At 41.2% G+C, this 17,500-nt stretch overlaps 1 protein-coding gene across 3 annotated transcripts in view; it reads left to right on the forward strand.

Annotated features, from left to right (window-relative positions):
- The first annotated feature begins 4,406 nt into the window (after positions 1–4,406).
- The window catches only part of NCOA4 (nuclear receptor coactivator 4), a 248,031-nt gene continuing 234,937 nt past the window's right edge, over positions 4,407–17,500 (forward strand). Inside the window, exon 1 of one of the 3 annotated variants that reach the window (XM_044056514.1) lies at positions 4,407–4,698. The gene's annotated coding sequence lies outside the window, so the exon portion shown is untranslated. Of the gene's footprint in view, positions 4,699–4,733; positions 4,752–17,500 lie in introns of those variants that run through there. The other 2 variants (XM_044056509.1, XM_044056513.1) reach the window with 2 other exon arrangements.

Below are 17,500 nucleotides of genomic sequence, written 5' to 3' on the forward strand. Positions count from 1 at the left end.
AACTCTGAATATCAGGCAGCGGAACTATTTTACACCAAAAATATAAAATGATATCTACATACCAATAAGAAAAAATGCAAACCAATTTAACAGATATCCTGTTTTCTAAGCCCTATAGTACTCTCTAAAGTGGGCATTAAGAAGGAAATAATAGACCTTCCAGTAGTGGGGAGGGCTTCACAACACCCCTGGGTGGCACATTATTTGCCTGTAACACCTGCCATCTGGCATTATTGCTTGCTTGTCTTGCATGCCTGTCATACTGTACTTTTACATATTTCCCTACCATAGTTCAGAGGTTTGTACCTAGGCTAACTACCTTTGTGGGCCATTCGAAACCTAGGCAATTATCCCGTTTGAGAAACAAACTTGCACCTTTTGTCTGTAGGATAAACACCTTGACCATTATGCTAACACCTTCTCAATTATCTCTAATACCTCAGAATATTCCTGATTTTGCCTCATATTTTGCACTGGTCTTCTGATAATGTGTTGTTTTGTGGCAAATCATGGAGTATTGCAGTCACTAAATAATGGCAGGCATTTTGTGGTTCAAACTTCATATCCATCAGAACATGCATGCAAATGCAAAACCTATTATAGCAACTTTTTAAGTGTATAAGAGCAATATTCAAATCTGTCCCCAATTTTGGGCCTCTCTCAAGATTGTACAGCTTAATCCCTGATTATTGCATTAACAGGTTGAGAAATATGTTCCCCTTCCACATCCTAAAGACATACTTCTCAACTGTCCATTTTCGCAGAATGTCCAGGTTTTTGCCTCATATTTTTGGTCTGTTCCTAACAAAATCTGTGGTTTTCTGTTGAGAATCAAAGTCACTAAATAATGACAGACATTTGAGTTTCAATCTTCATATCTGTCAGAAAATGCATGCTAACACAACTCCTGTTTTTCTAGCAACTTTTTTAAGTTTATAAGAGCAAGGTTTAAAATGTATCCCTATTTTTCAGTTTTAGTCCCCCCATTATTTTAGGCTATGCCCACATTTCTTGTGCAAAGAGGTTGAGAGGCATGCCTAAAGTTGTCAAAAACTGAAGTGGCGTATGGATGAGCTTCTACATTGACAAGTAAGAAGCTTTGCGATGGACTGGATTCCCTTGCCTGTTCTACATTAGTTTATCTGACTTTCACCCATCAGCAGTGTTGCCTGCTATCCAGAGCCGGCTTTAGGCACCAGCGAATCCTGTGGTTGCTGGGGGCCCCCAGCTGTAGCAAGTTATCTTAGCTTGATATACTGTAACATGTCTATTAAACCAACAACAGCTAGTAGAGCAATGCTGTATGCTTAATAAACCAGGTGGGTAATAATAACTCTTTATATCTTTAGATCTTTAGTTATAATAATGGAGTTCTCTAGTTATAATAATGGAGTTTTGTCAAGTAACAGACTTCGCAATTCCATTAAATATTTTGCTACTGACATAATGCCCCTGGCTTAGTTAAACCCTGCAGGTAGACATCCTGCCCACGAAAACTAACAACATAGCCAGCTTTAGGCATCTGCAGTACCCATGGCTGCAGAGGGGCCCCTTAATCATCCTTGACTGTGTGGGACCCCACAAAAGCTGCTGTAGACTGGGGAAAACAAGGAAAAAAAATGAATTAATTTTCCATTACACCCTTTAACCTTAATATGACTGTGATATGATCCTGTTAGGATAGAACTGATAATAAACATGAGCAAGGTAAGCACTAGAGAGATCAATCAGCAGCCCAGAGTGACTGATGTCAGTGCACACCTTGGATATTAAGAGCTGATGCTTCTGATTGTCAGGGATGGTTTATCTTTCAGGCAGTTTAATAAGTACTGGCAGAACACCAGATACTATAACTCCCAATGTCTTTGCTGAAGAATTCTGCTCAATAACAAAACTAATAGCAGAATAAAGGCCTAAAATGAGGAACACATTTTAAATATTTCTCTACTTCACTAAAAAGGTACTAGAATAACACATTTTGCATCAAAATACATTTTTGGACAGCAAGAAGTATAAAACTGATGTCTGGATTTATTGACTTACTGTAATTTTGAATGATTTACCAGCAAATTACTTTTTTTTAGGAAGGATGGAGCAAAATTATGAGGCAAACTCAGGGAATATTTGCGAAATCAGGGACAGACAGGTATCATTTACTCCTCAATGAGGTAAATAAAAGTGATTTACCCCTGCTGTTTGATGACTGCTAAATAGCATTCACCGATCTGGTGTGACAGTACCAGTGTTGCACAATGTGTTGCTACTTGCTGAAATAAGTACAAAACTAGCATTGCTGTCACTTTTGCGTGTGTATGTGTGTGTGTGTGTAACAATATCACTGATTTTTATCAGTGCACACATACAATAATGTCGGGGCACACACCTTATTCTTCTTGGTATCGGTAAAAAATGCAGCTAACAAGTAATTATATTTCAAAAGTAACACGCAGACACTTAGATCTTCTAGGAATCTATTGGGCCTCACTTCCCAGACTATATAAATGGATACCGGGGGGGGGGCTGCCTTATTCATCTTTGACTCTGTGGGGGCCCCACAAAAGCTGTTTCTGGTTGAGGAAAAATTATGAGAAAAAAATGCTTTAATTTTCTGATTACACTCTTTAAACTGAACAGGACTGTGATGTGACCCTGTTGGGATAAAACTGATAATGGCTTCTGATCTCAGTTTGCACTCATTCTAAAACCGACCCTGCTCATACGTAAATGTACAGAAAATTGCTGTAGGTTATGTGGGGGGCTGGGGAATTGTGTGGTCGTTGTTTCCTTTACTTTTCATAGACCTCAGAGGTGTACAAAGAAAGTTACTTTAGCTCCTGTAGGGGGAGTGCACTCTCTAGAAGCAACAAAGTAGAACACATTACTGCAAGCATTATTGTTTTTTTTTTTTTTCCACTTTCCTTGCAATCACACATCAGGCATGTATACAGGTTGGTTGCTTTTGAGGGTTAGGGATGAAGAGTGAGGCATGTTATATATATATGCATTTCAGCGGTCACTTGAAATACATGACAATGACCATGTGAACCTCTGCTTTCATCCCAATCCAACAACAGATGTATTTGTAGTGGCTGTCTTTTTTAGGGATTAGAGAAGCAGGCAGTATTCCCAAACAGGATCCGTCTATCCTCACAACATTTGGCTTGTTAGTTTATTATGAGCTATTATTTTGTCAGCTTTGAACATTAAGGCTTGAGCACAACTTATGTCATTGAAATAAAAAATAAGACTGAAATACTTCTTACTCATGACTTTTGTTTAGGCCACTGTTGGATTAAAAGGTTGGAAAATGTTCTAGAATCCATCTTAGAGTATCAATAACCCGTATAGCTTTCTGGGGGCATCAGCTTAATTGAGTTACTTCTAAATGGTTATTACTGTGTTGTCTTGGTCAGGAAAGGTCTGTTGAAAGGATGCATGGAAAATAAAGCTGAACAACAACACGGAATTTCTTTCCTTAATCATAATTTCTCTTCAAGCTATCATTGGATAAAAAGGCTGTGTAAAAATTAAAAAAAAAAATTAAAAAGCATTTCAGAGCATATATAAAGTTATGGCTTCTTAAAAAAGTTAGAGAGAATTGTAAAATGTGAGAAATGGAAGAAGAAAGTAATGCGCCTGGTGTGGGGAACCGAAGATGGGAAGAAACAGAGGGGAGCACTGGAGGATATGTGTGTATGTGTATGTGTGTGTGTGTGTGTATATGCATTTGTGCGTGCATGCATGTGTGTGTGTTTTGGGGCATGTGCTGAAACAGTAGGCAGTGCCTAGGGCTCCATTTCACCTAAGTCCAGCCCTGCACATAAGAGTTATTGTAATGTATCATTCTTACATTTAAATGCCAGCAACTGTGAATGCCCCTTTGTGAAATGGGCCATTACAGTGCGGTACATAGGCTTGTTGTAAAGTAAGAGCACTGTAGCTACAGGTCAGTCTGTAAGAGCACTGTAGCTACAGGTCAGTCTGTGTGTATTATTCCTAAAAGTTTGCAGTATGAGAAAAAAGGATGGATAGGAGAAGTGGCAGTGACAGGGTTATACTTTGACTGGAAGTGCCCAGAGAGCCCCCAACTTGACATTCTTGATATTTGCTAGGGGCCCCCAAAACGCTAACACCGGCCCTGCTTCTATCCATTTTTCCCAGACTATCCGGAAATCAAACTGATTATCTGGTAATCTGGAACACACCGTACAAACTCCTGTATTCTGTTTCAAAAAAGAAAGAATATCAGACTTTGTTAAATGGGTAGATTTATTTTTTTGCAAAATAACAGTAAATACACAGTAAAAATAAATCACGGACAGAAAAAGAGGATGTTCCCCTTCGTCTTACACGGCAGTGACGTCACGAAAAACAGACTAAATGGGTATCATATTTTCCGAACCTCTTAATCTGTAAGGCCAAGAAATTTGGACAAAGCCCTTATTTAGTGATGTTCAACACACAATGACTTGCCAGAAAAACACATATTTTAAGATGAACAGACCAAAAATAAGGACATTCTGCGAAAATCAGACAATTAAGAGGCACGCAAGGGCTTGGTTTGTCTTTCAGTAAAACTTTATTTTCACCCCGACAACGGAAGCCTAATAGCAAAAGCAAAGTGCGTCTGTAATCTCGCGAGGTGGGTCTTGTCTGCTAGTGGTTTTAGGATAGAGGGGCAGTATTGTAGGCTGTTAGGTGAGTATAAATTGTTGAAATAATGTGAAATTGCGGTTATAACAGATTGCAAGGTATTATATACATTGATAGAGTTATGTATATAGATGTAGATGGAATGCTTTCAATAATGATAAGCTTAATGATTGTGGTAGATGAATAAAATGTGTTTATGATATTTGTAGTAATAAATTTATTAGTGACACGTCGATTTTTGTCTTGTAAATACTGGTTGCTGTAAACCAAAGTGGTTATTGGTATGGTTATCATAAGCTCTGGAGGAGGGGTAACAGAAAACGAATGAGAATGGTATTTGTGACTTTGTGATACTTGTTCGTTGTTTTGCATAGTGTGGGGATGAAAGTCGGTAATTTGGAGATTTTCTTAGTTTGGGTTTAATTGCAGTAGAGTACATTTTAGTACAGTATAATATGCACTCTTCTGCGAGCAAGATGAATTTGTTGTATAGCCACATTACCCCCTAAAACTGTATAATTTATGATAAACGCCACCATCACAAGTATTTTAGATGCATAACTTTATGCATCCTGTTATCTGGAGTTGATAATGAGATATAGAACACCATGGCCTTGTGCGCCGATTATTCTGCACCGGTAGTTAAACAGGCAAGCTGCCTTGAAAAGGTCAAGTTCCTGTGGTTGTATGTTTTATTAATCGGATGAAGAACGTGAGCAAAACTTAATTTTATTTTCACAACTCGAGTAAAGTATTTACTAATGGAGAGGGGAAAAAAGTTACCATGATTATCTGATCTTAAACTTCAGGCTTTCACGGTTTTTAATGATCGATTAGCTGGGTAAAGGACAGGAACTTGTACTTGTCTACTGACGCAAGAAAGAACCTCTGGTTAAAAATTATTTATGGTAGTTTAGCTGTTTGCCAGTGTGGTGTCTTTGTTAAAAATAGAGAACATTGTCTACGAGACCGTATTTTCCCCCTGGGCGTCTTCTAAAGTCTAAACGGCGCATGAGTGTTCTATTACCAGACGTATTTGCTACATCCACGAGTACATTTTTTAATGTGAAGTGGAATATATGGGGTTACACTGATAACATTCCTTTTAAACTGACGCGCAGACTCATTATATTCCTCATTCAGTTGCTGAAGAAGAAAAGACTGGTAAAGTGGGGTAGCTGGTAAACATGTTAGATTGGCGTTGTAGTTGGGCAAATGCAGTGTACCTAAATCAAATGTACATTTTTGAGCATTTGTCTTGAATTTTATGGCTGCACAAATTGTTTGGAAGTGTCATATTTGTTTCCTGTGGTGTAGATCTATAGAAAACATGCTTACCTAATAAACATTTATGACACCACTTGAAAATAATGCCATTTGTATATAGGTGGGTGGTGGGGCAACAGAAATGTTTGAGTACAAAATGTATGTTCCTAGCTGCTCGCTTTGCCTTGGGTAATAGAAAAAGCAGGAGTACTTAACTTGCCGTTTCAGAAAAATAACATCCAGGTCTGTACTGCTTGGCATCAGTGAAGGAAGCATTCACTTTAGTCAAGTTATCCTAGTGAATTAATACAGTTTTTAAGTGTTGTGTTCATTTTTGTTTGGTCAAAATTTATTTTTATTATATATATATATGGGCCTTGCTGTTACTACATCACTAAAGTGTTTATGCCATCTGATTTATTGTTTTCCTCTGCTTTTCTTAAATTTTGTTGCAGTCTTAAAATTTTCACTGGGCCGCGGTGGTGCAGCGGTTAGCGTTGTCACCTCACATCAAGAGGTTCTCCAGTTCGATTCTCATCTGGAGCAAGGCTTCTCTGGGGAGTCTGCATGTCCTCCCTTTGGTTGAGTGACGTTGAAAGACATACGGGTAGGTGCTTGCATGAATGGGTGTACCTTCGTTGAATGTTTGGTGTCGGGCTGGCACCTCAGCACCGTAAAAATCTACTGCCAGTCATAAGCGGACCAGTGTTCCGCTGTGGCGACCCCTAACCAGGAAAAGCCGAAAGACATTACTTAACTGGTACCGTGTCAAAAAACTGTTGCTGTATTCTGGAAGTAGGCACTTTCGGTTGAATTCCTAGATAGTTTTCGGTTTCTTTCAGTCTTTTTGCTGGTGTAAACTGTGCTGGGTGCTGCATAGCAAGTGTACCAAGTAGACACAGGCTCTTCCACTGTCAAATTCTCTACAAACAAGTATTGTCATTACCACATTCATTAAGAGACTGCAGTTGCATTCCTGCACTGTCTACTAAGTGGATTCAAGCCCAGTACTGTTTATTGAGCTGTTCTTATACATCTTAGTCTTATTAATTTTACCACTTCTTCATCATCCTCTTTCGGCTGTTCTCATTAGGGGTCGCCACAGCGGATCACCTGTTTCCATTTCTTCCTGTCCTCTGCATCTTGCTCTGTCACACCAACCACCTGCATGTCCTCTCTCATCACATCCATAAACCTTATCTTAGGCCTTCCTCTTTTCCTGTTACCTGGTAGCTTCATCCTTAGCATTTTTTTTCCCCAATATACTCTGCATCCCTTCTCGGCACATGTCCAAACCAACGCAATGTCGCCTCTCTTGCTTTGTCTCCAAACCTTCCAACCTGAGCTGATCCTCTAATATACTGATTCCTAATCCTATCCACCCTCGTCACACCCAGTGCAAATCTTAACATCTTTAACTCTGCCACATCCAGCTCTGACTCCTGCCTTTTTGTCAATGCCACTGTCTCCAACCCATATAACATAGCTGGTCTCACTACCCTCTTGTAGACCTTCCCTTTCACTCTTACAGTACTCATCTGTCACAATTCACTCCTGACACTCTTCTCCACCCACTCCATCCTGCCTGTACTCTCTTCTTCACCTCTCTTCCACACTCACTGTTACTCTTATCTGAACTGTTGATTCCAATTACTTAAACTCCTCCACCTTTACCACCTCTACTTCTTGCATCCTCACCATTCCTCTACCCTCCCTCTCATTTACACACACACATTCTGTCTTAGCCCTGCTGACCTTCATTCCTCTTCTCTCTAGAGCATATCTCCATCTCTCCAGGGTAGTCTCCACCTGGTCGCTACTCTCACTACATATCACAATGTCATCTGCAAACATCATAGTCCATGGGGCCTCCTCTCTAATCTCATCTGTCAACCTGTCCATCACCATTGCAAATAAGAAAGGGCTCAGAGCTGATCCTTGATGTAACTCCACCTTAAACGTATCTGTCACTCCCACCGCAGTCCTCACCGCTGTCACACTACACTTGTACATATCCTGTACCACTCTTACATACTTCTCTGCCACTCCCGACTTCCTCATACAGTACCACAACTCCTCTCTAGGCACCCTGTCCTATGCTTTCTCGAAGTCCACAAAGACACAATGCAACTCCTTCTGACCTTCTCTGTATTTCTCCAACAACACACTCAGAGCAAATATTGCATTTGTAGTGCTCTTTCCTGGCATGAAACCATACTGCTGATCAGTAATCACCTCCCTTCTTAACCTAGCTTCCACTACTCTTTCCCATAACTTCATGCTGTGACTGATCAATTTTATCCCTCTGTAGTTACTGCAGCTCTGCACATCACCCTTATTCTTAAAGATAGGTACCAAAACACTTTTTCTCCACTCCTCAGGCATCCTCTGATTTTCCAAAATTGCATTAAACAATCTGGTTAAAAATTCCACTGCCATTTCTCCTAAGCACCTCCATGCTTCCACTGGTATGTCATCTGGGCCAGTGGCCTTTCCATTCTTCATCCTCTTCATAGCTGTCCTTACTTCCTCCTCCTTGCTAATCTGCCTCACTTCCTGATTCACTATCCCCACATCATCCAACCTTCTCTCTCTCATTCTCTTCCATTTATCAGCCCTTCAAAGTACTCTTTCCATCTACTCAACACACTCTCCTCACTTGTGAGTACGTTTCCCTCACTGTCCTTTTATCACCCTTACCTGCTGCACATCTTTCCCAGCTCTGTCCCTCTGTTTAGCCAATTGGTACAGGTCCTTTTCTCCCTCTTTAGTGTCCAATCTCATACAACTGTCTATATGCCTTGGCCACCTCTCTCTGCCATGTGCCTCATCTCCTTATACTCATGTCTGCTTTCTTCATCTCTTTGACAATCCCACTTCTTCGCCAGCCTCTTCCTCTGTATACTCTCCTGTACTTCCTCATTCCACCACCATGTCTCCTTCTCCTCCTTCCTCTGTCCAGATGTCACACCAAGCACCTTCCTAGCACCCTTACTAGCTCTGCTGTAGTTACCCAGCTATTCAGTAACTCTTCACTGCCTCCCAGTACCTGTGTTAACTCTTCCCTGAACTCCACCTCACATCACCCTTTTTTAACTTCCACCATTTAATCCTTGGCACTGCTTTCACACTCCTTCGCTTCTTGATCACCATAATCATCCTGCAGACCACCATTCTATGCTGCTTAAGTGCACTTTCCCCAGTCACCACTTTACAGTCTCCAATCTGGCCCTCCTACATAGGGTATAATCCACCTGTGTGCATCTTCCTCCACTCATGTACATCACCCTATGCTCCTCCCTCTTCTTAAAATACGTATTCTCCACAGCCATGTCCATCCTTTTTGCAAAATCCACAATTATCTGACCTTCTGCATTCCTCTCCTTAACACCATACCTACCCATCACTTCCTCATCCCCTCTGTTCACTTCACCAGCATGCCCATTGAAGTCCACTCCAATCACTTGTCTCTCACCCTTTGGTATACACTCCGCCACTTCATCCAACTCGCTCCAAAATTTTTCTTTCTCATCCATCGCACACCCAACTTGTGGAGCATATGCACTAACAACATTCATCATTACACCATCAATTTCAAGCTTCATAAACATCATTCTATCAGACACACTCTTCACCTCCAAAACACTTGACATACTGTTCCATTAGGATAACCCCTACCCCATGTCTTCTGCTATCCACACCATGATAGAACAATTTGAACCAGCCTCCTATACACTTGGCCTGACTTCCCTTCCATCTGGTCTCTTGCACGCACAACATATCAACCTTCCTTCTCTCCATCATATCAGCTAACTCTCTCCCTATACCAGTCATACTGCCAACATTTAAAGTTCCTACCCTCAGTACTACACTCCTAACCTTCTTCCTCTCTTCCTGCCTTCGGGCATGCCTTCCCCCTCATCTTCTTCTTCGGCCAACAGTAGCCCAATTTCCGCCAGCACCCTGTTGGCTAACAGTACTGGTGGCGGTCGTTGTTAACCCGGTCCTCGACCGATCCGGTATGTAATTATGAAATGTTCTCCGCATCAGTCATTTTTGGCAGAGGTTTTATGCTGGATGCCCTTCCTGATGCAACCCTCCCCATTTATCCAGGCTTGGGACCGGCACAAAGAAATGCACTGGCTTGTGCATCCCCAGTGGCTGGGTTAATTTTACCACTTCTTGCACTACAAAATTATTTATTTTTTAAGCTGTATTCTTATTTTATCTTCTCTTTGGATTACAAATGGGAGTATCTGTTAATTACTGTAGTCTTGGACTAACGTGGAAGGCCAGCTTAACAGCACTTGGTATACTCTGTTGGTTTCACAGTTGCTTGATGTTCACAGAAAATTATTGCCATCTGTGTGAGCAATGCAGTTATTTAGCCAGATTGGAGACATCTCTCTCAAACCACCACTGTATTCTCCATTAATGCACAGTAAACTTTCATCCACTGGTGCTGTTATAAAGTCTCTGCCTAAGCCCGCAACCTGATAAAGTAGTCTGGGAATGCACATTATACCTCTCAACCTGTAGACGTTGAAATTAGGGGGAAAAGGCCTTTGAAAAGTAGGAACCTCCAGCTAAATATCTGGACCACCATGAATCAGGATAAGCACACTGCTTACCTCAGGTTACTGGAATTCCTCGTCATACAGCCCAACACCTTAGTCATGGGTGATTTCAACTGTCCTCCCATAGACTAGGGGACATAAACTAGCAAAAACACCCTCGCCCAGAGGTTCCTGGACTTTCACAAATGTTCTGGAACAGGTAGTCTTCACCTCCACTAGTGGCTGTAATGTTCCAGACATAGTACTCACCAACATGGGGGGTTGGTCACTATACTTCCCCATGTGTGATGCCCTCCCTGGTTTGATCAGACCGCAAATCGATCTCTTTTGAGGTAACTATTGGAACGGACACCCCCACGGGAACAAAAATTATAAAAAAAAAATTGCCATAGCTAATCACAGCCTATTAAGTGATGGGATAAAAAGCTTCATACCACCTGCGATCGCAGAAATCAATGGTCACTGTGTAGAAGTGTATGCAAATGCCTTGTTCAAACACTTAAGCAGCTGCGTAAACTCTGCTGTACCTGACCAGATCTCTTCCTGTAAAAACAAGCCACTGTGGTGGACTTCAAGTATAAACAGATTATATAACGAGGAAGAAACTGTTGTCCAAAAACAGGAGGGATATTACTCTGCAGATTACGAAACTAAAATAGTATCCCTAGCCAAGGATATTAAGGCATTCTTTAATTATGCCTGAACTCTAAAAGTGAATGCCTGGTTGTACATGGGATCACGCCTACTATAACTGAAGATATCGCCAACCTGCTAGCTGACAGATTAAGGACAAACTTCACCCCCCCCCCATCCCACCTAACATATCCCAAAGCATACCTGACACTAGCCCTCTGTCTGCTATTTCTAGAGAACAGGTCATCTGCATGCTTGCTAAGGCCAAAAACACAAGCTCAGTGGGACCAGATAATGTCCCAGGTTGTTTACTGAACAATCTAAAACGGGACCTAGTGGACTCGCTTGACGTTCTCTGTAATCGTAGCTTCAGAACTGGCTATGTTCCTGCAGAATGGAAAACAGCAAAAGTAATTCTCCTGCACAAAGGGGAGGGGGCCATCAACTGACACTGGGAACTACAGACCCATAAGTCTGACCAGCCTTGTCTGCAAGTCTATTGAAAGAATTATCGTGTGCCTTAACAAGGACATAGACTACATCCAAACGCTGAACCCAGCCCAGTTTGGCTTCGTTAAGGGTAGATCGTGTGCATTAAACCTAGTAGACTTCTTTGAGAATGTCACCAAAGCCATGAATGAAGGTAAGACAGTGCACACAGCCTATCTTGACCTTACCAAGGCTTTTGACGCAATCCACCCTCTGGTATCGTTGAGAAACTCTCCCAGCTGGGGATTAACCCCTAAGTTACTAGATGGGTAGTCAGTTGGCTCACAGACAGAACATCAGAATTGGTGACTTTCACCAGTGGAGTACCACAGGGGTCTCTGCTGGGCCCCTTACTGTCATCTGTTTCTCAGAAGTCTGGGCTAAAGTAGATGGCTGCTGGCTCACCAAGTTCGCTTATGATTGCAATCAGTCCTACAATGATGTCAGCATATTACAAGAACACAAATGAATGGTGCCAAAGCCTAAATGCAAAATAAAAATGTGTTATTCCCTTTGGCAAAATGGAATTCCCTACAAATTACAATATTGACAGCACCAGCCACCCCCACCCTCGCGTTCCAACACAGTGGTGTGAGATTTTGGAACACAGGTTGATAACAATCTGAACTTTGACCACCAAGTTTCCACAGTGGTAAGGAAAGCTTTCTAAGTAGTGCACCTCGTAAGCAAGGGCATAGCGTCCAGGTCAAGGGATGCTGTAACTTCACTGTACTTGACCCTCATCAGACCACTAATAGAGTATAATAAACCTTTTTGCATGTACTTCACCAGACACCTGCAACAGCTTGAGAGACCTCCGATTTCTAACTAAGAAAATACAGGGACTCCAAGTCATGATCTATGTGGACAGGCCAAAAGCCCTGTCACTTTACTCTGTCTTACAGGGTGTTGAGAGGTGAGTTTCACATGGACTATAGGGCAATGTCCGACCCTGCCCTAATGGAAATACTGCACATCTGCAAGTCAAATGAGACAAAAGTCACTTGCTCTAGAGATCTCAACCTAGCCTGTGACATTATCAGAACATGCTGGAAAGATAGATATGTCTACCAGAGACTGTTGCTTCTCTGGAATAGACTTCCTATTCATGTAAAACAGAGCTGCTCACTGACCGTATTCAAACGCAACCTAGATAATTGGATGGGATCTAGCAAATTCCCCCTGGGGTGGCACCCATGCCCTCATAGACAGGGGCAGCCAGTGTTGAGCATAGATCCACTGTGTTCATGAATTTTTTTTGGCGAACTACCCAAAAAGAACAAATGGGAATACTTGGGATTAATGTGGCTAGGCTTGTAAAGGCTCTAGGGCTGCTAGCTTAGTAACCTCCTATGAACGTCTAAGTAGCATAAACTTTGAATATTAAATGGCACATAACTTTTCTTGTTTCTAGTAGGAATGCAGGTTATTGCTTAGAAACGTGTTTTAAAAAGAGTGAAAAATAATGGGAAAAATATAACCTTACGAAAGAGATGGTGTAAAATGAACTGCAGTGCAAAATTCTACCACTGCAAAATTAAATAAGAAAAAGGGAGCGATGATGTATACCTTCTTTATTTAAATTATTCTGGTCACAAGCAAGTTGGTCTTGTGTGGTTTTCTGTGCAGTAAACTGCTTCAAAACTCTTGGAATAAGGGAATTCATAAAATTATGTGAAAAGGTAAACCAAGGTTGAAAATAGGGGTATACCTCCAAAAGTAGGGACATCCTGTGCAGGGGTAAATAAGGCATGAAATAGTAACATTTCTCCAAATTAGGGTCATTTGAGAGGTCTGCTCTGGGTGGGAGGTTGGCATAATGATTAAGGTGCTTACCTTACAAACAAAAGGTGCAGGGTTTGATTCTCACATGGGGTAACTGGCTAGGCTTAAAGTGGTCCACAAGGACAGTTAGCTTAGTATTAGGGTTGGGAGGGTGACCTAATGGTTAAGGTGTTTGCCTTACAAACACAAGGTACAGAGTTTGAATCTCACAGGGGATAATTGGCTAGGCTTAAAAATGTCTCGCAAAGGCAGTTAGCCTGGTATTAATCTATGAACCTAATCTATAAATCTAACACTGTACCTATTGGCACTAGCACAGTACAGGGTCACTGGGTAATTTAATCACTCATAAATACTGTACCTAAATGCCAGTCTTCTAAAATTGTACTAGTGATTGGTGACTCCATTGTCTGACACATTTATCCATGTCTCACCAGGCCGGACAAAAGCAGGGTGATGGTGAGCTGCCTTTTGAGGAAGTAGGATCTCTGACCTATCAAGGGCCTTGAAGACCCTTAAGCCAAACTAATATGGTTTTGACATGTTGGTGGTCTATATTGATGTGACCCTAGTTCGTAGAACCCTGAGCGATATTCAGAGAGATGCAAGAGTTCTGTATTCATGCCACAAATGCAGGCAGCAGAATAAACCAAATGCAGGCAGCACCATGGCTTTAAGCAGAATATTTTCTTCTTGAATGTTGCCAAAGGACAAAGAAGAGCTGATAGGCTTCAACATTTGGCAAAATCTGTATCAGTTTAGGGGAATCTGGTATGTGATGGCATGGGCTAAAATGCTAGACAACTACTCTTGTTTTGCAAGGGATGGCTTGCCCCCCTCTTATTCTAGGGCTTCTGCATACAGGTTAAAGCCTGTGCTGCTTCCATAATTCCTTTTTTAGTCAAGTCCAGTTAATGGATCTTGTCAATAAAAACAAATCCAGCATCTGCCCCTCTCATGGTGGCTCTTTGGAATGCCAGGAGTCTTAAGAAATGGCCTGTTCTTGAGTCTGCTGCATTTAGAGCACATGAGTTAAACTTGGATTAAAAGAACAGAAAGCACACCCTTCATTCCAGGGTTCTGTGCCTACCACAACTTTTGGCCTGATAGTAACTATGGGAGATCATCAGTATTTATCAGGGACTGCATCACTTCTATGTAGATCCATAGAGACCCAAAAACCGAACTAATTTGAGATCTAAATCGCACTAATGGGTCGACTGTCAGATTGCAGCATGTTACAAGCACCCCTCTGTGTTCTTATGAAAAACGTGCTAGGTTCTTAAATATACTGGATGAACTTTTTCTCCTAGGATAATGGAATATCTTGATTTGATCTACTCAATGACCGAGAGATATCTATACCTCTAAGTTACACCCACAAATTCCTTTGTCTTTTTAGTAACTAAAAACTCCCAGGACTAAATTATCAAGGATTTCACTAGAGAAAAATTCCTGACCTGTTCCTTGCCAAAGTGGCATCAATATCAGCCATCACCCCAGTTTTCCTATCCAGTTAAATCCAGTCACAAACAGGTAACATACCTCCAAAATCTACAAGTAGTACAGTCCTACAAATCTATGCTGAAGTCTCAAAATTCAAATATAACCATATTACTCAAGATACTCTCATTGCAAGTTAAGCAACCAAACTCTTATGTGCACATAGACAAATACATTGTCTTAGCAGTCCGTATCGGATCCAAACGAAACTGCTTAATTGTTCACATGTATAAATAGAACAAAGCTGCTTGAATTGTGTAGCTCAGAGAGAAAAGAGATCAGGGTTAGCATTAAATAGCTATCTAAGGAACTTAAAAAAAAAAAAAAAAAACACTTGTGATAGACATCCCATGAGGTTAGATTAGCATCAAAGCTAAAGAAGTCTGCCTTTAGTTGCATTAGGAAACCATGGAGTAACTCCCGGTGTAGCTCAGAACTTTTAATGGCACTGCCTACTGTAATCCAGTATAAGTAGTCAACATACTAGCAGACTAATTCAGAGCAGACATTTCCACCAAAACATCTATACAAAGTCCACGTATCCCACAAAATCTTGAACCTCCTATCATAACCAAAAGCACCTGGTACTGTTCCAATAAAAAAAATAAATAATCCATGAAACCTGATGATATACTCAGTTGCCTGAACTGCTTCTTCAGCTATTAAATCAGAACTTAGCCCCTAAAGTATGGTACACAGGTGTTGTGATGCTTTTCATAAAGGTAGACCCACCACTGACCATGGAAATTGTAGACCCATTAGCCTGATTGGTTGTCTCTGCAAAGCTATGGAGCATATTATAACTGATTTAATAATGTCAAAATCTTACAAGGCTTCAACCCCATGGAAGATCCTGTCTAATCTGGTCAACTTCTTTGAGAGAATAACCTGCAGACCGTGAGCATGGTATACATACAGCATATGTTGGCCTCCAGATTTAATCTCCCATGTATTTAGGTGGGTAACAAATTGATTGAAAAATAGAATATATGCAGTAAGGGTGGTGAGTGTCCTCTGTAATCATTAAGGTGATCATTGGTGCTTCTCAGATTTCTGTGCTGGCACCCCTGCTATTAAACTTTTACTTTGCAGATCTCCAAATCACAAATGGGGATCTATGGTTAGTTAAGTTTGTAGATGACTGAAAACTTGGTGTCATCCTCAGTTCCCCACTGATTAGTAGAAGCTCCAACTGGAATTCGCATATGTCAACAACTGGTACTGGTTAATGCTAAAAAGTGCAGTATTGTCACATTTTGTCATGTCATCCATCTTAGTGTCAGCAAAACCCCACTTCAAAATGAACATGTGGTGAGACACTGAGCAATTTTCCTATGCCTTTTGACCATTACATTGCAGCAGTGCTTAGGAAATCCTTTAACCTGATGCAGCTGATTGCAAAAAGTATTTCATGTAGATCTGTGGAGGTGCTTACTCCTCTGTTCCATATTGACCAGGCCTGTTAGTGAATATAGTGCCCATTTGAGATGTCTCCTACTAGTCGTATTAAACGGCTGAAAAGACCCCCCTGAGGTTCCTAACTAAAAAGATCACAGGTTTAAAAAACAAGAGCTACCAGGGGAGGCTGGAAGCACTGTCCCATTTTTCAGTGCCCTACAGACTCCTTAGGGGTGATCTATGTCTTGCTCTTCATATCATTAGTGATGCAGTAGTTCAAGACCTCTTATCTCAGTCAGTTCCATTAACACTAGAACTTGGAATGTAAACCTACTTCAACAAATAAAAGGTGGGGGAGAGGGGTTGGTTGGGGGGGGGACTGAGCAGTTTGTTGCTCAATGCTTAACCCTTTCTGTCAGGAACAAACTTCTACTCAAAATTAAGCATTGCACATTTTCTTCTTCAGAAATGATCCACAGATTTCCCACTGTATGACTGGTCTTTACCCCTTGAAAAAAGGAGGTAATATATAGAGGAGGGTACTGGAAGGAGTAAATGGCCACAGGGCCCACTTGCCTTGTATTTTTGGTACTTTTACTTTCACTATTTTTACCATTAAAAAAATAGTTTGAGTTAGATGCTGAAGGTTGTTGTCTTTCGGCTTTTCCCATTTAGGGGTCGGCACAGCAGAACTCCGGTCCGCTAATGATTGGCAGTAGATTTTTACGTGCCGAGTTGCCAGCCCTGACGCACAACCTTCAATGAAGGTACGCCCATTCACGCATGTCTCCACACAGAAGGCGCTCTAGCTGAGAATCTAACCGGACGTCTTACTGTGAGGTGACAGTAGATGCTGAAGGTTAAAAAAAAAAAAAAAGGCACAGTTCATAGTGTGCAGATTAGTCTGTGAACACAGGAACAATACTAGACAAGCAGTTGTGAAGACCATTAGCTGGGTAACCATATAATCTTTTAAGCAGGCACTTAAGTTCATCTCCTTCAAGTACTTGGTAGTGTTTGCCTCCCAAGTGAGTATATATGTGTGGGTGTGTAATACAAGATGATCCCAGTATAAATTTCTGCATCTCCATTCAGTCATAATGTCTGGTATTAAAGTAGTCAAGGCACTACTTCACTTTAATTGACCTTCAGTGGTAACTTATTTCATAGACTGGGAATAAATTGTCTTTATTTGC

Source organism: Protopterus annectens, chromosome 14.part0, assembly GCF_019279795.1.
Source record: "Protopterus annectens isolate FY-2018-M chromosome 14.part0, PAN1.0, whole genome shotgun sequence".
NCBI lineage: Eukaryota > Metazoa > Chordata > Ceratodontiformes > Protopteridae > Protopterus > Protopterus annectens.